The sequence below is a fragment of the Gallus gallus genome, chromosome 6, assembly GCF_016699485.2.
Source record: "Gallus gallus isolate bGalGal1 chromosome 6, bGalGal1.mat.broiler.GRCg7b, whole genome shotgun sequence".
Taxonomy (NCBI): domain Eukaryota; kingdom Metazoa; phylum Chordata; class Aves; order Galliformes; family Phasianidae; genus Gallus; species Gallus gallus.
In genome coordinates, this window is record NC_052537.1 from 1093019 (window position 1) to 1114220 (window position 21202).

Sequence of the window (21202 nt, forward strand, 5' to 3'; positions counted from 1 at the left end):
TTTTTTCTTTTCATTTTTTCTCTTTTTCTTATTTTTCTTTTCTTTTTTTCTCTTTTTTTCATATTTTTTGTTCTTATTTTTTCTTTTCTTTTTTCATCATAGGTTTGCCTTCAGCCCTCCCCTCAGCCCTTCCCTCCGCTCTGCTCTTCACCCATCCCCTCCCCATCCCCATCCCTTCTTTCTCCCTTACCCCCCCCTTTCCCCTTGCCTTTGCCTCCCATTACCTTGCCTGCCCTTCACTTACCTTCTCCTCACTTCCTGCTTCTTGATGCTCTGGGCTTTTGCTGCTACTCACGCCAAACCTCAACACTTGCCTACTCTGCTTGCTGCTCTGCCAAGTTGCTCTCTACTCTGCTCGCAGCTTCACGCCTACTGCCTGCCCTTCTCTATCCCCTTCTCGTGCCCTTCAGGCTTTTCCTCCCCTTGCTGAGCAAGGCCATGCCCGGTAGCTACCCTTGAACCTCCTCCGCCCTTTGCCTTCCTCCACAGAGATGCTTGCTTCTGGCCAGCACTCCTGCCCGGTGCCTAGCCCACGCACCTCATCTCTTGGGGAGATAGCAAGGTGGCCTGTAGCTACCCACACCTCCTCCCGGGCATGGCTTCTCAGCTTTGCTTCAAGCCCAGAACCCAAAGGAGCTCCTCTTACCTTTTGGCCCACGTTCTTCTCCTCCCGCGCAGCTCCTGTGGCAAGCAGGGGCACAGCTCTGGCCAGATTCCTCCATTCCTGCAAGGTTGCTTTTTGTCATTCTTTGCCTTCTTTTGCTTTGCTCTCTTTTGCTGTGCTATGCCTAGCTTTCCTACTTGCTTGCTCTGTATTTACATGCATTGCTTTTTACTTGTTATTCTCTTTTTTCCTCTGTTTCATTATTTTCCCTTCAACCCTCCCCCTTCCCTCACCCTACCTCCAATTTTTCCTTCCCACCCTCTCCCCCCCCCCGTCCACCCACGCCCCCACTTACTCACCCCCCTCTCCACCCCTCCTCCCTCCCCCCTCTTGCCCCCCTCACCCCCCTCTAGCCCCACCGCTTTCCCCACTGCTCCTCCCCCTCTCCCCCCACTCCTTCACTTCCCCTCCCCTCCCCTCTCTTTTCTCCCTTCCACTACCATTCCCCCTTGCTTTAAGGGAAACTTACCTTTCCTGCTCTTCACTGACTTCTTGATTCTCGTGGCTTTGGCTGCTATTTTGCCTTGCTTTGCTCTGCTGTGCTATGCACTGCTTTCTCTGTATTTCTTGCCATCCACTCCTTCCTTCGAGTTATTCTTTACTTTTTGACTTGGCTTTTTTCTTCTTTTCTCTTTACCTTTCTTCTCTTGTCATTATTCGTTTTTCCTTTTGTTTTTTCTTTTTTCATCTACTGTTTTTTTCTTTTCTTTTTTTCTTTCTTCTTTTTTCATATTTTTCTGTCTTCTTTTTTATTTCTATTTTCTTTTTTTCTTTTCTCTTTTCTTTATCTTTTTTCTTTTTTTATCTTTTCTCTTTTTTCTCTTTTTTGTTCATGTTCTTTTTTCTTTTCTCTTTTTTCTCTTTTTTCATTTTTTTCTCTTTTTACTCTTTTTTGTTCATTTTTTTCTTTTTTCTTTTCATTTTTTCTCTTTTTCTTATTTTTCTTTTCTTTTTTTCTCTTTTTTCATATTTTTTGTTCTTATTTTTTCTTTTCTTTTTCATCATAGGTTTGCCTTCAGCCCTCCCCTCAGCCCTTCCCTCCGCTCTGCTCTTCACCCATCCCCTCCCCATCCCCATCCCTTCTTTCTCCCTTACCCCCCCCTTTCCCCTTGCCTTTGCCTCCCATTACCTTGCCTGCCCTTCACTTACCTTCTCCTCACTTCCTGCTTCTTGATGCTCTGGGCTTTTGCTGCTACTCACGCCAAACCTCAACACTTGCCTACTCTGCTTGCTGCTCTGCCAAGTTGCTCTCTACTCTGCTCGCAGCTTCATGCCTACTGCCTGCCCTTCTCTATCCCCTTCTCGTGCCCTTCAGGCTTTTCCTCCCCTTGCTGAGCAAGGCCATGCCCGGTAGCTACCCTTGAACCTCCTCCGCCCTTTGCCTTCCTCCACAGAGATGCTTGCTTCTGGCCAGCACTCCTGCCCGGTGCCTAGCCCACGCACCTCATCTCTTGGGGAGATAGCAAGGTGGCCTGTAGCTACCCACACCTCCTCCCGGGCATGGCTTCTCAGCTTTGCTTCAAGCCCAGAACCCAAAGGAGCTCCTCTTACCTTTTGGCCCACGTTCTTCTCCTCCCGCGCAGCTCCTGTGGCAAGCAGGGGCACAGCTCTGGACAGATTCCTCCATTCCTGCAAGGTTGCTTTTTGTCATTCTTTGCCTTCTTTTGCTTTGCTCTCTTTTGCTGTGCTATGCCTAGCTTTCCTACTTGCTTGCTCTGTATTTACATGCATTGCTTTTTACTTGTTATTCTCTTTTTTCCTCTGTTTCATTATTTTCCCTTCAACCCTCCCCTTCCCTCACCCTACCTCCAATTTTTCCTTCCCACCCTCTCCCCCCCCCGTCCACCCACGCCCCCACTTACTCCCCCCCCTGTCCACCCCTCCTCCCTCCCCCCTCTTGCCCCCCTCACCCCCCTCTAGCCCCACCGCTTTCCCCACTGCTCCTCCCCCTCTCCCCCCACTCCTTCACTTCCCCTCCCCTCCCCTCTCTTTTCTCCCTTCCACTACCATTCCCCCTTGCTTTAAGGGAAACTTACCTTTCCTGCTCTTCACTGACTTCTTGATTCTCGTGGCTTTGGCTGCTATTTTGCCTTGCTTTGCTCTGCTGTGCTATGCACTGCTTTCTCTGTATTTCTTGCCATCCACTCCTTCCTTCGAGTTATTCTTTACTTTTTGACTTGGCTTTTTTCTTCTTTTCTCTTTACCTTTCTTCTCTTGTCATTATTCGTTTTTCCTTTTGTTTTTTCTTTTTTCATCTACTGTTTTTTTCTTTTCTTTTTTCTTTCTTCTTTTTTTCATATTTTTCTGTCTTCTTTTTTATTTCTATTTTCTTTTTTTCTTTTCTCTTTTCTTTATCTTTTTTCTTTTTTTATCTTTTCTCTTTTTCTCTTTTTGTTCATGTTCTTTTTTTCTTTCTCTTTTTCTCTTTTTTCATTTTTTTTCTCTTTTTACTCTTTTTTGTTCATTTTTTTCTTTTTTTCTTTTCATTTTTTCTCTTTTTCTTATTTTTCTTTTCTTTTTTTCTCTTTTTTTCATATTTTTTGTTCTTATTTTTTCTTTTCTTTTTTCATCATAGGTTTGCCTTCAGCCCTCCCCTCAGCCCTTCCCTCCGCTCTGCTCTTCACCCATCCCCTCCCCATCCCCATCCCTTCTTTCTCCCTTACCCCCCCCTTTCCCCTTGCCTTTGCCTCCCATTACCTTGCCTGCCCTTCACTTACCTTCTCCTCACTTCCTGCTTCTTGATGCTCTGGGCTTTTGCTGCTACTCACGCCAAACCTCAACACTTGCCTACTCTGCTTGCTGCTCTGCCAAGTTGCTCTCTACTCTGCTCGCAGCTTCACGCCTACTGCCTGCCCTTCTCTATCCCCTTCTCGTGCCCTTCAGGCTTTTCCTCCCCTTGCTGAGCAAGGCCATGCCCGGTAGCTACCCTTGAACCTCCTCCGCCCTTTGCCTTCCTCCAGAGATGCTTGCTTCTGGCCAGCACTCCTGCCCGGTGCCTAGCCCACGCACCTCATCTCTTGGGGAGATAGCAAGGTGGCCTGTAGCTACCCACACCTCCTCCCGGGCATGGCTTCTCAGCTTTGCTTCAAGCCCAGAACCCAAAGGAGCTCCTCTTACCTTTTGGCCCACGTTCTTCTCCTCCCGCGCAGCTCCTGTGGCAAGCAGGGGCACAGCTCTGGCCAGATTCCTCCATTCCTGCAAGGTTGCTTTTTGTCATTCTTTGCCTTCTTTTGCTTTGCTCTCTTTTGCTGTGCTATGCCTAGCTTTCCTACTTGCTTGCTCTGTATTTACATGCATTGCTTTTTACTTGTTATTCTCTTTTTTCCTCTGTTTCATTATTTTCCCTTCAACCCTCCCCCTTCCCTCACCCTACCTCCAATTTTTCCTTCCCACCCTCTCCCCCCCCCGTCCACCCACGCCCCCACTTACTCCCCCCCCTCTCCACCCCTCCTCCCTCCCCCCTCTTGCCCCCCTCACCCCCCTCTAGCCCCACCGCTTTCCCCACTGCTCCTCCCCCTCTCCCCCCACTCCTTCACTTCCCCTCCCCTCCCCTCTCTTTTCTCCCTTCCACTACCATTCCCCCTTGCTTTAAGGGAAACTTACCTTTCCTGCTCTTCACTGACTTCTTGATTCTCGTGGCTTTGGCTGCTATTTTGCCTTGCTTTGCTCTGCTGTGCTATGCACTGCTTTCTCTGTATTTCTTGCCATCCACTCCTTCCTTCGAGTTATTCTTTACTTTTTGACTTGGCTTTTTTCTTCTTTTCTCTTTACCTTTCTTCTCTTGTCATTATTCGTTTTTCCTTTTGTTTTTTCTTTTTTCACCTACTGTTTTTTTCTTTTCTTTTTTCTTTCTTCTTTTTTTCATATTTTCTGTCTTCTTTTTTATTTCTATTTTCTTTTTTCTTTTCTCTTTTCTTTATCTTTTTTCTTTTTTATCTTTTCTCTTTTTTCTCTTTTTTGTTCATGTTCTTTTTTTCTTTTCTCTTTTTTCTCTTTTTTCATTTTTTTCTCTTTTTACTCTTTTTGTTCATTTTTTTCTTTTTTTCTTTTCATTTTTTCTCTTTTTCTTATTTTTCTTTTCTTTTTTTCTCTTTTTTTCATATTTTTTGTTCTTATTTTTTCTTTTCTTTTTCATCATAGGTTTGCCTTCAGCCCTCCCCTCAGCCCTTCCCTCCGCTCTGCTCTTCACCCATCCCCTCCCCATCCCCATCCCTTCTTTCTCCCTTACCCCCCCCTTTCCCCTTGCCTTTGCCTCCCATTACCTTGCCTGCCCTTCACTTACCTTCTCCTCACTTCCTGCTTCTTGATGCTCTGGGCTTTTGCTGCTACTCACGCCAAACCTCAACACTTGCCTACTCTGCTTGCTGCTCTGCCAAGTTGCTCTCTACTCTGCTCGCAGCTTCATGCCTACTGCCTGCCCTTCTCTATCCCCTTCTCGTGCCCTTCAGGCTTTTCCTCCCCTTGCTGAGCAAGGCCATGCCCGGTAGCTACCCTTGAACCTCCTCCGCCCTTTGCCTTCCTCCACAGAGATGCTTGCTTCTGGCCAGCACTCCTGCCCGGTGCCTAGCCCACGCACCTCATCTCTTGGGGAGATAGCAAGGTGGCCTGTAGCTACCCACACCTCCTCCCGGGCATGGCTTCTCAGCTTTGCTTCAAGCCCAGAACCCAAAGGAGCTCCTCTTACCTTTTGGCCCACGTTCTTCTCCTCCCGCGCAGCTCCTGTGGCAAGCAGGGGCACAGCTCTGGACAGATTCCTCCATTCCTGCAAGGTTGCTTTTTGTCATTCTTTGCCTTCTTTTGCTTTGCTCTCTTTTGCTGTGCTATGCCTAGCTTTCCTACTTGCTTGCTCTGTATTTACATGCATTGCTTTTTACTTGTTATTCTCTTTTTTCCTCTGTTTCATTATTTTCCCTTCAACCCTCCCCCTTCCCTCACCCTACCTCCAATTTTTCCTTCCCACCCTCTCCCCCCCCCCGTCCACCCACGCCCCCACTTACTCCCCCCCCTGTCCACCCCTCCTCCCTCCCCCCTCTTGCCCCCCTCACCCCCCTCTAGCCCCACCGCTTTCCCCACTGCTCCTCCCCCTCTCCCCCCACTCCTTCACTTCCCCTCCCCTCCCCTCTCTTTTCTCCCTTCCACTACCATTCCCCCTTGCTTTAAGGGAAACTTACCTTTCCTGCTCTTCACTGACTTCTTGATTCTCGTGGCTTTGGCTGCTATTTTGCCTTGCTTTGCTCTGCTGTGCTATGCACTGCTTTCTCTGTATTTCTTGCCATCCACTCCTTCCTTCGAGTTATTCTTTACTTTTTGACTTGGCTTTTTTCTTCTTTTCTCTTTACCTTTCTTCTCTTGTCATTATTCGTTTTTCCTTTTGTTTTTTCTTTTTTCATCTACTGTTTTTTTCTTTTCTTTTTTTCTTTCTTCTTTTTTTCATATTTTTCTGTCTTCTTTTTTATTTCTATTTTCTTTTTTTCTTTTCTCTTTTCTTTATCTTTTTTCTTTTTTATCTTTTCTCTTTTTTCTCTTTTTGTTCATGTTCTTTTTTTCTTTTCTCTTTTTTCTCTTTTTTCATTTTTTTCTCTTTTTACTCTTTTTTGTTCATTTTTTTCTTTTTTTCTTTTCATTTTTTCTCTTTTTCTTATTTTTCTTTTCTTTTTTTCTCTTTTTTTCATATTTTTTGTTCTTATTTTTTCTTTTCTTTTTCATCATAGGTTTGCCTTCAGCCCTCCCCTCAGCCCTTCCCTCCGCTCTGCTCTTCACCCATCCCCTCCCCATCCCCATCCCTTCTTTCTCCCTTACCCCCCCCTTTCCCCTTGCCTTTGCCTCCCATTACCTTGCCTGCCCTTCACTTACCTTCTCCTCACTTCCTGCTTCTTGATGCTCTGGGCTTTTGCTGCTACTCACGCCAAACCTCAACACTTGCCTACTCTGCTTGCTGCTCTGCCAAGTTGCTCTCTACTCTGCTCGCAGCTTCACGCCTACTGCCTGCCCTTCTCTATCCCCTTCTCGTGCCCTTCAGGCTTTTCCTCCCCTTGCTGAGCAAGGCCATGCCCGGTAGCTACCCTTGAACCTCCTCCGCCCTTTGCCTTCCTCCACAGAGATGCTTGCTTCTGGCCAGCACTCCTGCCCGGTGCCTAGCCCACGCACCTCATCTCTTGGGGAGATAGCAAGGTGGCCTGTAGCTACCCACACCTCCTCCCGGGCATGGCTTCTCAGCTTTGCTTCAAGCCCAGAACCCAAAGGAGCTCCTCTTACCTTTTGGCCCACGTTCTTCTCCTCCCGCGCAGCTCCTGTGGCAAGCAGGGGCACAGCTCTGGCCAGATTCCTCCATTCCTGCAAGGTTGCTTTTGTCATTCTTTGCCTTCTTTTGCTTTGCTCTCTTTTGCTGTGCTATGCCTAGCTTTCCTACTTGCTTGCTCTGTATTTACATGCATTGCTTTTTACTTGTTATTCTCTTTTTTCCTCTGTTTCATTATTTTCCCTTCAACCCTCCCCCTTCCCTCACCCTACCTCCAATTTTTCCTTCCCACCCTCTCCCCCCCCCCGTCCACCCACGCCCCCACTTACTCCCCCCCCTCTCCACCCCTCCTCCCTCCCCCCTCTTGCCCCCCTCACCCCCCTCTAGCCCCACCGCTTTCCCCACTGCTCCTCCCCCTCTCCCCCCACTCCTTCACTTCCCCTCCCCTCCCCTCTCTTTTCTCCCTTCCACTACCATTCCCCCTTGCTTTAAGGGAAACTTACCTTTCCTGCTCTTCACTGACTTCTTGATTCTCGTGGCTTTGGCTGCTATTTTGCCTTGCTTTGCTCTGCTGTGCTATGCACTGCTTTCTCTGTATTTCTTGCCATCCACTCCTTCCTTCGAGTTATTCTTTACTTTTTGACTTGGCTTTTTTCTTCTTTTCTCTTTACCTTTCTTCTCTTGTCATTGTTCGTTTTTCCTTTTGTTTTTTCTTTTTTCACCTACTGTTTTTTTCTTTTCTTTTTTCTTTCTTCTTTTTTTCATATTTTTCTGTCTTCTTTTTTATTTCTATTTTCTTTTTTTCTTTTCTCTTTTCTTTATCTTTTTTCTTTTTTTATCTTTTCTCTTTTTTCTCTTTTTGTTCATGTTCTTTTTTTCTTTTCTCTTTTTTCTCTTTTTTCATTTTTTTCTCTTTTTACTCTTTTTGTTCATTTTTTCTTTTTTTCTTTTCATTTTTTCTCTTTTTCTTATTTTTCTTTTCTTTTTTCTCTTTTTTTCATATTTTTTGTTCTTATTTTTTCTTTTCTTTTTTCATCATAGGTTTGCCTTCAGCCCTCCCCTCAGCCCTTCCCTCCGCTCTGCTCTTCACCCATCCCCTCCCCATCCCCATCCCTTCTTTCTCCCTTACCCCCCCCTTTCCCCTTGCCTTTGCCTCCCATTACCTTGCCTGCCCTTCACTTACCTTCTCCTCACTTCCTGCTTCTTGATGCTCTGGGCTTTTGCTGCTACTCACGCCAAACCTCAACACTTGCCTACTCTGCTTGCTGCTCTGCCAAGTTGCTCTCTACTCTGCTCGCAGCTTCACGCCTACTGCCTGCCCTTCTCTATCCCCTTCTCGTGCCCTTCAGGCTTTTCCTCCCCTTGCTGAGCAAGGCCATGCCCGGTAGCTACCCTTGAACCTCCTCCGCCCTTTGCCTTCCTCCACAGAGATGCTTGCTTCTGGCCAGCACTCCTGCCCGGTGCCTAGCCCACGCACCTCATCTCTTGGGGAGATAGCAAGGTGGCCTGTAGCTACCCACACCTCCTCCCGGGCATGGCTTCTCAGCTTTGCTTCAAGCCCAGAACCCAAAGGAGCTCCTCTTACCTTTTGGCCCACGTTCTTCTCCTCCCGCGCAGCTCCTGTGGCAAGCAGGGGCACAGCTCTGGCCAGATTCCTCCATTCCTGCAAGGTTGCTTTTTGTCATTCTTTGCCTTCTTTTGCTTTGCTCTCTTTTGCTGTGCTATGCCTAGCTTTCCTACTTGCTTGCTCTGTATTTACATGCATTGCTTTTTACTTGTTATTCTCTTTTTTCCTTTGTTTCATTATTTTCCCTTCAACCCTCCCCCTTCCCTCACCCTACCTCCAATTTTTCCTTCCCACCCTCTCCCCCCCCCGTCCACCCACGCCCCCACTTACTCCCCCCCCTCTCCACCCCTCCTCCCTCCCCCCTCTTGCCCCCCTCACCCCCCTCTAGCCCCACCGCTTTCCCCACTGCTCCTCCCCCTCTCCCCCCACTCCTTCACTTCCCCTCCCCTCCCCTCTCTTTTCTCCCTTCCACTACCATTCCCCCTTGCTTTAAGGGAAACTTACCTTTCCTGCTCTTCACTGACTTCTTGATTCTCATGGCTTTGGCTGCTATTTTGCCTTGCTTTGCTCTGCTGTGCTATGCACTGCTTTCTCTGTATTTCTTGCCATCCACTCCTTCCTTCAAGTTATTCTTTACTTTTTGACTTGGCTTTTTTCTTCTTTTCTCTTTACCTTTCTTCTCTTGTCATTATTCGTTTTTCCTTTTGTTTTTTTCTTTTTTCATCTACTGTTTTTTTCTTTTCTTTTTTTCTTTCTTCTTTTTTTCATATTTTTCTGTCTTCTTTTTTATTTCTATTTTCTTTTTTTCTTTTCTCTTTTCTTTATCTTTTTTCTTTTTTTATCTTTTCTCTTTTTTCTCTTTTTTGTTCATGTTCTTTTTTTCTTTTCTCTTTTTTCTCTTTTTTCATTTTTTTCTCTTTTTACTCTTTTTTGTTCATTTTTTTCTTTTTTTCTTTTCATTTTTTCTCTTTTTCTTATTTTTCTTTTCTTTTTTTTCTCTTTTTTTCATATTTTTTGTTCTTATTTTTTCTTTTCTTTTTTCATCATAGGTTTGCCTTCAGCCCTCCCCTCAGCCCTTCCCTCCGCTCTGCTCTTCACCCATCCCCTCCCCATCCCCATCCCTTCTTTCTCCCTTACCCCCCCCTTTCCCCTTGCCTTTGCCTCCCATTACCTTGCCTGCCCTTCACTTACCTTCTCCTCACTTCCTGCTTCTTGATGCTCTGGGCTTTTGCTGCTACTCACGCCAAACCTCAACACTTGCCTACTCTGCTTGCTGCTCTGCCAAGTTGCTCTCTACTCTGCTCGCAGCTTCACGCCTACTGCCTGCCCTTCTCTATCCCCTTCTCGTGCCCTTCAGGCTTTTCCTCCCCTTGCTGAGCAAGGCCATGCCCGGTAGCTACCCTTGAACCTCCTCCGCCCTTTGCCTTCCTCCACAGAGATGCTTGCTTCTGGCCAGCACTCCTGCCCGGTGCCTAGCCCACGCACCTCATCTCTTGGGGAGATAGCAAGGTGGCCTGTAGCTACCCACACCTCCTCCCGGGCATGGCTTCTCAGCTTTGCTTCAAGCCCAGAACCCAAAGGAGCTCCTCTTACCTTTTGGCCCACGTTCTTCTCCTCCCGCGCAGCTCCTGTGGCAAGCAGGGGCACAGCTCTGGACAGATTCCTCCATTCCTGCAAGGTTGCTTTTTGTCATTCTTTGCCTTCTTTTGCTTTGCTCTCTTTTGCTGTGCTATGCCTAGCTTTCCTACTTGCTTGCTCTGTATTTACATGCATTGCTTTTTACTTGTTATTCTCTTTTTTCCTCTGTTTCATTATTTTCCCTTCAACCCTCCCCCTTCCCTCACCCTACCTCCAATTTTTCCTTCCCACCCTCTCCCCCCCCCGTCCACCCACGCCCCCACTTACTCCCCCCCCTGTCCACCCCTCCTCCCTCCCCCCTCTTGCCCCCCTCACCCCCCTCTAGCCCCACCGCTTTCCCCACTGCTCCTCCCCCTCTCCCCCCACTCCTTCACTTCCCCTCCCCTCCCCTCTCTTTTCTCCCGTCCACTACCATTCCCCCTTGCTTTAAGGGAAACTTACCTTTCCTGCTCTTCACTGACTTCTTGATTCTCGTGGCTTTGGCTGCTATTTTGCCTTGCTTTGCTCTGCTGTGCTATGCACTGCTTTCTCTGTATTTCTTGCCATCCACTCCTTCCTTCGAGTTATTCTTTACTTTTTGACTTGGCTTTTTTCTTCTTTTCTCTTTACCTTTCTTCTCTTGTCATTGTTCGTTTTTCCTTTTGTTTTTTCTTTTTTCACCTACTGTTTTTTTCTTTTCTTTTTTTCTTTCTTCTTTTTTTCATATTTTTCTGTCTTCTTTTTTATTTCTATTTTCTTTTTTTCTTTTCTCTTTTCTTTATCTTTTTTCTTTTTTTATCTTTTCTCTTTTTTCTCTTTTTTGTTCATGTTCTTTTTTTCTTTTCTCTTTTTTCTCTTTTTTCATTTTTTTTCTCTTTTTACTCTTTTTTGTTCATTTTTTTCTTTTTTTCTTTTCATTTTTTCTCTTTTTCTTATTTTTCTTTTCTTTTTTTCTCTTTTTTTCATATTTTTTGTTCTTATTTTTTCTTTTCTTTTTTCATCATAGGTTTGCCTTCAGCCCTCCCCTCAGCCCTTCCCTCCGCTCTGCTCTTCACCCATCCCCTCCCCATCCCCATCCCTTCTTTCTCCCTTACCCCCCCCTTTCCCCTTGCCTTTGCCTCCCATTACCTTGCCTGCCCTTCACTTACCTTCTCCTCACTTCCTGCTTCTTGATGCTCTGGGCTTTTGCTGCTACTCACGCCAAACCTCAACACTTGCCTACTCTGCTTGCTGCTCTGCCAAGTTGCTCTCTACTCTGCTCGCAGCTTCACGCCTACTGCCTGCCCTTCTCTATCCCCTTCTCGTGCCCTTCAGGCTTTTCCTCCCCTTGCTGAGCAAGGCCATGCCCGGTAGCTACCCTTGAACCTCCTCCGCCCTTTGCCTTCCTCCACAGAGATGCTTGCTTCTGGCCAGCACTCCTGCCCGGTGCCTAGCCCACGCACCTCATCTCTTGGGGAGATAGCAAGGTGGCCTGTAGCTACCCACACCTCCTCCCGGGCATGGCTTCTCAGCTTTGCTTCAAGCCCAGAACCCAAAGGAGCTCCTCTTACCTTTTGGCCCACGTTCTTCTCCTCCCGCGCAGCTCCTGTGGCAAGCAGGGGCACAGCTCTGGCCAGATTCCTCCATTCCTGCAAGGTTGCTTTTTGTCATTCTTTGCCTTCTTTTGCTTTGCTCTCTTTTGCTGTGCTATGCCTAGCTTTCCTACTTGCTTGCTCTGTATTTACATGCATTGCTTTTTACTTGTTATTCTCTTTTTTCCTTTGTTTCATTATTTTCCCTTCAACCCTCCCCCTTCCCTCACCCTACCTCCAATTTTTCCTTCCCACCCTCTCCCCCCCCCCGTCCACCCACGCCCCCACTTACTCCCCCCCCTGTCCACCCCTCCTCCCTCCCCCCTCTTGCCCCCCTCACCCCCCTCTAGCCCCACCGCTTTCCCCACTGCTCCTCCCCCTCTCCCCCCACTCCTTCACTTCCCCTCCCCTCCCCTCTCTTTTCTCCCTTCCACTACCATTCCCCCTTGCTTTAAGGGAAACTTACCTTTCCTGCTCTTCACTGACTTCTTGATTCTCGTGGCTTTGGCTGCTATTTTGCCTTGCTTTGCTCTGCTGTGCTATGCACTGCTTTCTCTGTATTTCTTGCCATCCACTCCTTCCTTCGAGTTATTCTTTACTTTTTGACTTGGCTTTTTTCTTCTTTTCTCTTTACCTTTCTTCTCTTGTCATTATTCGTTTTTCCTTTTGTTTTTTCTTTTTTCATCTACTGTTTTTTTTCTTTTCTTTTTTTCTTTCTTCTTTTTTTCATATTTTTCTGTCTTCTTTTTTATTTCTATTTTCTTTTTTTCTTTTCTCTTTTCTTTATCTTTTTTCTTTTTTTATCTTTTCTCTTTTTTCTCTTTTTTGTTCATGTTCTTTTTTTCTTTTCTCTTTTTTCTCTTTTTTCATTTTTTTTTCTCTTTTTACTCTTTTTTGTTCATTTTTTTCTTTTTTTCTTTTCATTTTTTCTCTTTTTCTTATTTTTCTTTTCTTTTTTTCTCTTTTTTTCATATTTTTTGTTCTTATTTTTTCTTTTCTTTTTCATCATAGGTTTGCCTTCAGCCCTCCCCTCAGCCCTTCCCTCCGCTCTGCTCTTCACCCATCCCCTCCCCATCCCCATCCCTTCTTTCTCCCTTACCCCCCCCCTTTCCCCTTGCCTTTGCCTCCCATTACCTTGCCTGCCCTTCACTTACCTTCTCCTCACTTCCTGCTTCTTGATGCTCTGGGCTTTTGCTGCTACTCACGCCAAACCTCAACACTTGCCTACTCTGCTTGCTGCTCTGCCAAGTTGCTCTCTACTCTGCTCGCAGCTTCACGCCTACTGCCTGCCCTTCTCTATCCCCTTCTCGTGCCCTTCAGGCTTTTCCTCCCCTTGCTGAGCAAGGCCATGCCCGGTAGCTACCCTTGAACCTCCTCCGCCCTTTGCCTTCCTCCACAGAGATGCTTGCTTCTGGCCAGCACTCCTGCCCGGTGCCTAGCCCACGCACCTCATCTCTTGGGGAGATAGCAAGGTGGCCTGTAGCTACCCACACCTCCTCCCGGGCATGGCTTCTCAGCTTTGCTTCAAGCCCAGAACCCAAAGGAGCTCCTCTTACCTTTTGGCCCACGTTCTTCTCCTCCCGCGCAGCTCCTGTGGCAAGCAGGGGCACAGCTCTGGCCAGATTCCTCCATTCCTGCAAGGTTGCTTTTTGTCATTCTTTGCCTTCTTTTGCTTTGCTCTCTTTTGCTGTGCTATGCCTAGCTTTCCTACTTGCTTGCTCTGTATTTACATGCATTGCTTTTTACTTGTTATTCTCTTTTTTCCTTTGTTTCATTATTTTCCCTTCAACCCTCCCCCTTCCCTCACCCTACCTCCAATTTTTCCTTCCCACCCTCTCCCCCCCCCCGTCCACCCACGCCCCCACTTACTCCCCCCCCTCTCCACCCCTCCTCCCTCCCCCCTCTTGCCCCCCTCACCCCCCTCTAGCCCCACCGCTTTCCCCACTGCTCCTCCCCCTCTCCCCCCACTCCTTCACTTCCCCTCCCCTCCCCTCTCTTTTCTCCCTTCCACTACCATTCCCCCTTGCTTTAAGGGAAACTTACCTTTCCTGCTCTTCACTGACTTCTTGATTCTCGTGGCTTTGGCTGCTATTTTGCCTTGCTTTGCTCTGCTGTGCTATGCACTGCTTTCTCTGTATTTCTTGCCATCCACTCCTTCCTTCGAGTTATTCTTTACTTTTTGACTTGGCTTTTTTCTTCTTTTCTCTTTACCTTTCTTCTCTTGTCATTATTCGTTTTTTCCTTTTGTTTTTTCTTTTTTCATCTACTGTTTTTTTCTTTTCTTTTTTTCTTTCTTCTTTTTTTCATATTTTTCTGTCTTCTTTTTTATTTCTATTTTCTTTTTTTCTTTTCTCTTTTCTTTATCTTTTTTCTTTTTTTATCTTTTCTCTTTTTTCTCTTTTTTGTTCATGTTCTTTTTTTCTTTTCTCTTTTTTCTCTTTTTTCATTTTTTTTTCTCTTTTTACTCTTTTTTGTTCATTTTTTTCTTTTTTTCTTTTCATTTTTTCTCTTTTTCTTATTTTTCTTTTCTTTTTTTCTCTTTTTTTCATATTTTTTGTTCTTATTTTTTCTTTTCTTTTTTCATCATAGGTTTGCCTTCAGCCCTCCCCTCAGCCCTTCCCTCCGCTCTGCTCTTCACCCATCCCCTCCCCATCCCCATCCCTTCTTTCTCCCTTACCCCCCCCTTTCCCCTTGCCTTTGCCTCCCATTACCTTGCCTGCCCTTCACTTACCTTCTCCTCACTTCCTGCTTCTTGATGCTCTGGGCTTTTGCTGCTACTCACGCCAAACCTCAACACTTGCCTACTCTGCTTGCTGCTCTGCCAAGTTGCTCTCTACTCTGCTCGCAGCTTCACGCCTACTGCCTGCCCTTCTCTATCCCCTTCTCGTGCCCTTCAGGCTTTTCCTCCCCTTGCTGAGCAAGGCCATGCCCGGTAGCTACCCTTGAACCTCCTCCGCCCTTTGCCTTCCTCCACAGAGATGCTTGCTTCTGGCCAGCACTCCTGCCCGGTGCCTAGCCCACACACCTCATCTCTTGGGGAGATAGCAAGGTGGCCTGTAGCTACCCACACCTCCTCCCGGGCATGGCTTCTCAGCTTTGCTTCAAGCCCAGAACCCAAAGGAGCTCCTCTTACCTTTTGGCCCACGTTCTTCTCCTCCCCGCGCAGCTCCTGTGGCAAGCAGGGGCACAGCTCTGGACAGATTCCTCCATTCCTGCAAGGTTGCTTTTTGTCATTCTTTGCCTTCTTTTGCTTTGCTCTCTTTTGCTGTGCTAGCCTAGCTTTCCTACTTGTTTGCTCTATTTTGTTGTCATCCATTTCTTTTTGCTTTGTATTCCTTTTTTTCTTTGTTTCACTATTTTCCCTTTAACTGTTTTTTTTTATTTTGATTTTTTATTATTCTTTTTTTCTTTTTTCATTTGTATAGTTTCATTTTGTTCCCTTTTTTCTCAATTTTGTTTTAATTTTTGATTTTGTTTTTGTTTCTTTTGTTTTAGCTCACTGAATTTTTTTATCTTCCTCTTGGGTTTTTTCATTCTACTCATCTTTTCTATATATGGGCTTGTACCCTTTTCTTGTCTCCCCACATTCCCTTGTAGCTCCTCCTGTATCTGCATATTACTCTTTATTTCCCTCTAGCCCCCACACTCCCATTATAGCCCCCCTACTTCTCTTTATAACCTTCTATCTCCCTGTACCCCTCCTATACTCCTCCACAATCCGCTATTGCACTTGTTTCGCCATATCACAGCTATAGCTTTTCCACTGCTGTCTGTAGACCTATTTACTTTTCTATCCTACCTTTTTCCCCCTTACAGTCTTTTATAGATCCATATTCTTTTATATGCTCCCCCAGCCCTGTATATCCCTTCCCACAGCTCTCCCCAGCCCCCTGTAGCCCCATGTCCCCCTTTATTTCTTCACATCCTTGCTATAGCCCTATATGCCACCAGTATTCTCTCATCTCCTCTATAACACCTTTTAGTCACCGTATTTGAGCTATATCTGGACCATCTAGCCCCACTTTATTTTTATAGCCCATCTTATACCCCCACACAGCTTCCTGTAGCCCCTCCCCAAAACCCCCAATGTTCCCTACAGCACTGTGTTTCCCTGTGACCCCCTCACCGCCTTCTATTGCCCCAAATCCCCCTATATCCACCCCTATAGCCCCATATACTCTAGTACCTTACCACAGCTTATTATAGCCCCATATGCCTCCCTAGCCCCCCCCCCCCCCCCCCCCCAAAGGCTTCTGTAGTCCCCGGTCCCCCCACAGCCTTCCCCAGTTCCCCATAGCCCCTTGTCCCTCCTCATTATCTCCCTTATGTCTTTCCCATAGCTGCTTATATCCCCATACCCCCAACAGGTCTGGGTGTCGGGGGGTCCGGGGTTTGTGGGGAGCAGCAGTGGATATCATATATCCGTATCCATCCCATATTCATCCCGAGTCCATATGCCCACATCCATCCCATGTCCATTCCATATCCTTATCCCATCCCATTATCATCCCAATCCCCTCTCATGTTCTTCTCCTACTGATCCCAAATCCACCCCATATCCAGAGCCCATCCCCTATATATCTGACTTCCCCATATCCCGTCCTGTATCCATGCATATCCTCACATCCCAGTCCCACATCTTTAATCCCAACCCCATATCCAAATCCCAACCCCACTCCCAACCCCTCACCGCACAGGGAGGTGGGTTATGGCCGCGCAGGTGTTTTTCCCTGTCCCGGTGCCGCTCTCCCTCCCTTCCGGCTCCGGCGCTGCTGTCCTCAGCACCACTCGCGTCGTGCCGCGGTTTCCGTCTCGGTTCTGCTCGGACAGCTCCGGCGCACAGCGGCTGCAGCGGCGCTCCCGTGCTGCGGTCCCGGGCCCGGGCTGCGGCAGCGGCGCTGTCTGAGGGGACAGTCGGGCGGCTCCGAGCCGGCTGGCAACGGCCGCTCCCGCGCGCTGCGGCTCAGCCAATCGGAGCAGGGGACGCTGCCGCTGACCAATGAGAGTCCGGGGGCGGGGCGATGCGGGGCCGTTGGTTGGGGGCGCGAGGGCGGGGGGCGGGGCGGAGCGGCGGTGGGGGCGGGGCCTCCGGGGTGCGTCCTATTGCGAGAGGGGGTGGGATCTGGGATTGGGATGAGGGATTGGGATTGGCAGGTGGAAGGTGGGGTTGGAATGTGGGATCGGGAATGAGTTGGAGTTGGAGTTGGGATGGGAGTATAGGATGTGTGACTGGGATGTGGAGTTGGGATGTTAGATGTAGGACTGGGATGTGAAATTTGGGATTGGGGTGTGGGGATATGGATATGGAATGGGAAACCGTAAAATGGGACATATATGGGATGGGCCACAGATATGGGGTGGGCTTGGGACGGATATGGGATCAACATAGGAAGAACGTGGGATGGATTGGGGATAGGATATGGATATGGGATGGGGTTGGGATGACAATGGGATAAGTATTTGGAATGGACATAGGATGGATGTGGGGATTTGGATTTCAGATAGATACGGATATGGGGTACGGGATGGGGATAGGATGTGGGGTATGGATATGGGATGGATTTGAGATGGCTATGGGGTGGATATGATGGATATGGAATGGGCTATGGATATGGGATGGGATAAAGTCGTGAGATATGGATATGGGATGGCTATCAGGTGGGGCTGTAGTGGTTATGGGGCCATAGGGGCTATGAGGCCAGGATGCTGCAGTGACCTCTGTCCTCAAAGTTGCCCCCCGATGTGACACGTGGAGCCCCATAGCCTCTCTTCTGCCCTTTATTCACATCGGGGCACGGGGGGGGGGGGGGGGGGGGGGGGGGGGGGGGTCATCCCCCAATGCCATTATCAAAAAATAAACCTTAATTACAAAATAAGGGGTGTCACCCCTGCCCCATGGGAACAATGGTGGTCTGTGGGGGTGGACACAGAAGGGGTCCCCAGAGGAGTGTCCCCAACTTTGGGATGTGACACTGTGGGGGGTGTCCTCAACATTGGAGTGTGACAGGGGGATGTCCCCGGCTTTGGGGGTCACACTCAGGGGGTGACATGAATGTATCCCCAACTTTGGGGGTGTGACACCATGATGCAGTGTCCCCACTTCCACTGGGAAGTCCTCGAGCTGGTCACAGCGTTCCCAGCTTCAGTGCAGTGTCCTCAGGGGGGTCCTTTTGTCCCCTCCGCATGACGGTGACACCCGACGCCAGCTGCCAAAAGCGACACCCGATGACGATGGCGCCGCATCACGGCTGTTCCACACTGATGTCACACGCAGTCCCCTCTGGTGGTGGCATAGAGTTCACTACCATGTGTCCCTGACCTCGTGGCAGAGGATGGTGACAGCGTCAGAGGGCTCAGGTGTCAGCGGGTCCGGCTGTAGGCGGGCCTGGAGAAGTGACAAAAGACAGTGAGAGGCTTAGTGACAGCATGGTGACAACGTGGGGCCACCTGTGCCTGCCCCTATGTGGTGGTCAGAGCACAGGGAATGGTGTCACCCGAGAGATGGTGACACACAAGTGATGGTGACACTGGATGAGGGTAACAACAGTGGCAGCCAGGGATGGGGACACTGCGTCACGGCTGTTCCACATCGAGGTCACGCTGTGTCGAGGTGTCACCTGAGTGATGGTGACACCTGAAGACAGTGACACTCAGTGACACTCAACGGCATCCAGTGAAGGTGACACCCAACGATGGTGACACCAGCATCCCTACGTGTCCCCCAGCGGTCCCCAGCTCCCCTCCTGGTACCCCTCCTCATCACCTCTTCAATGAAGATGTCACCATGCTCCAGTTGTGCCACCGTGGCAGGGGGGACAGCTTGGGACGGTCGGGGTGACAGCATCACCTGGCTCCAGGAGCTGTAGGACACTGATGGGGCTCTCGAGGTAGATGGGTTGGTATGGCTCCAGGCTCCACAGTTACAGTGACAGAGAAAACTTCAGGGACAGGCACTTGTCCCGGTGGTGGCACCGCCGGCAGTTGTCCCAGTGTCAGCCGGTGGCCCTGGGGGAGTTGTTTTGGTGGGGCATGGGGGTTTGGTGAGAACTGTCCATTTCTGAAGGGAAGTGGGGAAAAACTACAACAAAATTGACACAGTATTTATTTTAATGGAAACAGACATTTTGGGGGGCAATCCCACGGGGACAAAACAGAGTGAGAACGTGTCACTATGTGATGTTGTCCTCAGAATCCCCATCTGAGACCTCTGGGGGACTCCAGGAACACCTGGGGACCCCCTGGTCACCCCACGACTCCTCTGGGACATCTGCAGAGCCTTCTGTATGAATCCAAGGACCCCCTGGACCCACCTGGGGACCCTCTGCATGCCCCAAACCCCTCTAGGATATCTCCAGATTCTTCTGCATGACTCCAGGGGTGGATAGGGGAGGCTGTGGGAGGAAGAAAGGGGTTAGTGAGGCTTCTATGGGGTGGAAAGGGAGTTTGGGGGAGACCTTAGGGGGATACTGGGGGGGGAAGAGGGGAGTGGGGTCTCAATGGAGTTGAAAGAGAGTCTGGGGGGGAACTTAGTGGGCTGTGGGGAGGAAAGGGGTGAACAGAGTCTCTACAAGGCAGAAAGGACATCTGGGGGTGGAAGGAGGGGTGGGAGAGCCAGGGGTTGTGGGGGACTTCTTTGGGCAGAAAAGGGGTCCGGCTGGGGGGAACTGGAGATTAAAATGGGGGAACAGACTCCAGGGGTCAGAGAGGAGGGCACAGGGGAGTACAGGGGACTCTAGGGGTCAGAAAAGGGGTCAGGAGGTGGAGGGAGAAGGGAGGACAGGGGACCCTGGGGATCAAATAAAGGGGACTGGGGGGCAGTAGGAGACTCCAGGGATCAGAAAGGGGGAATTGGAGTGGGGGTACTTGGGGGGGGGGGGGGGGGGGGGGGGGGGGGGGGGAAGAGGGGATTCTGGGGGTCAGATAGAGGGGACTGGGAAAGGGGGAGGGACTCTAGGGGACAGAATGGGGAGACTCGTTGCGGGGGGACAACAGGGGACACTAGGGATCAGAAGGGGGGACTGCAGAGGGATGAGGGATCAGAGGAATCAGACAGGTGGGCCCTGGGGGTCAGAATGGAGGAGGCACAGAGGGGAGGGGTGGAAAAGGACTATAGTGATCAGAATGGGGGAACTGGAGTGGGGGGGGAGGGGGGAGGGGGGTAGGATGTAACTCCGGGACTTACACAGAGGGATGGGAGGGATGTGGGCGACAAGTAGCGGGGGAGGGGGGCGGGGTGTGTGTGGAGGGCAGTGAAATACACTGCGTGTAATGAGTAAGGGCGCACTGTCACCATGGCAATGCAGCCTGCACGCACGGCCTGAAGCCTGAATGGGGCTCGAGGGGCAGTGGGGGGGCGAAGAAGACACTGGGGAGGTGAAACAGAGAGCCCTCAGGGATCTCCTGAGGAGGTGGGGGAGCGGTTGCAGGGGAGGGCAGAGCTCCGGGGATGGTGGCGGTGAGTGGGGCTGTTGGGTGGGGAGATCTGCAGTGAGATGCAGTGAAACAGTGGGATCTGGGCAGAACCACGGGGATATGGGAAAAGCAACACAGGCATCTGGGACAACCACAGGGAGATCTAGGCTGAAAGAAAGAAAGGGAAAGAAAGAAAAGAAAGTAAAAAAGATAAGAAAGACAGGAAAAGAAAACAGGAAAAGAAAAGCAGAAGAAAAGCAAGAAAGGAGAATCCTCGTCCCTGTTTGGATGCCAAGGGGAAGACAGTGACCAAGGATCAGGATAAGGCTGAGGTACTCAGTGCCTTCTTTGCCTCAGTCTTTATAGTAAGGCTAGTTGTTTCCTAGGCACACAGCCCCCTTGTGCTGATAGAATAGGGATGGGGAACAGAACAGGCCCTGAGTAATCCATGAAGAAAATGATTTTGGACCTGCTCTGAAAGCTGGACGCTCACAAGTCCATGGGGCCAGATGGATCGCACCTGGAGTGCTGAGGGGAGTTGGCGGATGTGGCTGCCAAGCCTCTCTCCATCATTCTACGGCAGTCCTGGCTAACCGGGGATGTCCCGGCAGACTGGAGGCTGGCAGATGTGACGCGCATCTACCAAAAGGGCCGGAAAGATGATCCTGGTAGCTACAGACTCAGATGTGAATGACCCAAATCATTTATTACAGTTTCTAGCATGCCTTATATACATTCACAAGTTTTCTCTTTAATAACTTTCCCCACCTGCCTTTATACGTCAACAAAACATTCCACAAACACTCCTTAACTGCACGCAGGTGCTTATCCAGTCAGAGTCATCAGTCATTCCTGGCCATACACTCTTCCTTCAGTCAGGGTAACTATCACAGCGGCCACTGCACAGCTTACCTGACTGGCTTTTCTCTTCTTTCTGGAGATGTCCTTGGTTCTCAGCATTGCTTTCTCATGCTGTTTATCTTGCTCCACACTGCTGCTCTGAATAGTCCTTTCTTGTATTCCCACAGGATCAGACCCAGCCAGTGTGGGCTCATGAACGGTAGATCCTGCTAGACAACCTGATTTTGTGCTAATGACAAGGTGACCCACTTAATGGATGAACATAAGACTGT

The 21202-nt window shown here is 49.0% G+C and overlaps 2 long non-coding RNA genes across 7 annotated transcripts in view; both read right to left on the reverse strand.

The window, feature by feature from the left end:
- LOC777017 overlaps positions 1-21202 on the reverse strand; it is a 515269-nt gene that overhangs the window by 379120 nt on the left and 114947 nt on the right. The gene's annotated exons all lie outside the window — the stretch shown is intronic.
- LOC121113314 lies at positions 17496-19487 on the reverse strand. The gene is made up of 3 exons (XR_005860737.1): positions 18968-19487; positions 18421-18662; positions 17496-18042 (listed from the first exon to the last, which is right to left on the reverse strand). It is a non-coding gene; the product is annotated as an uncharacterized LOC121113314 (long non-coding RNA).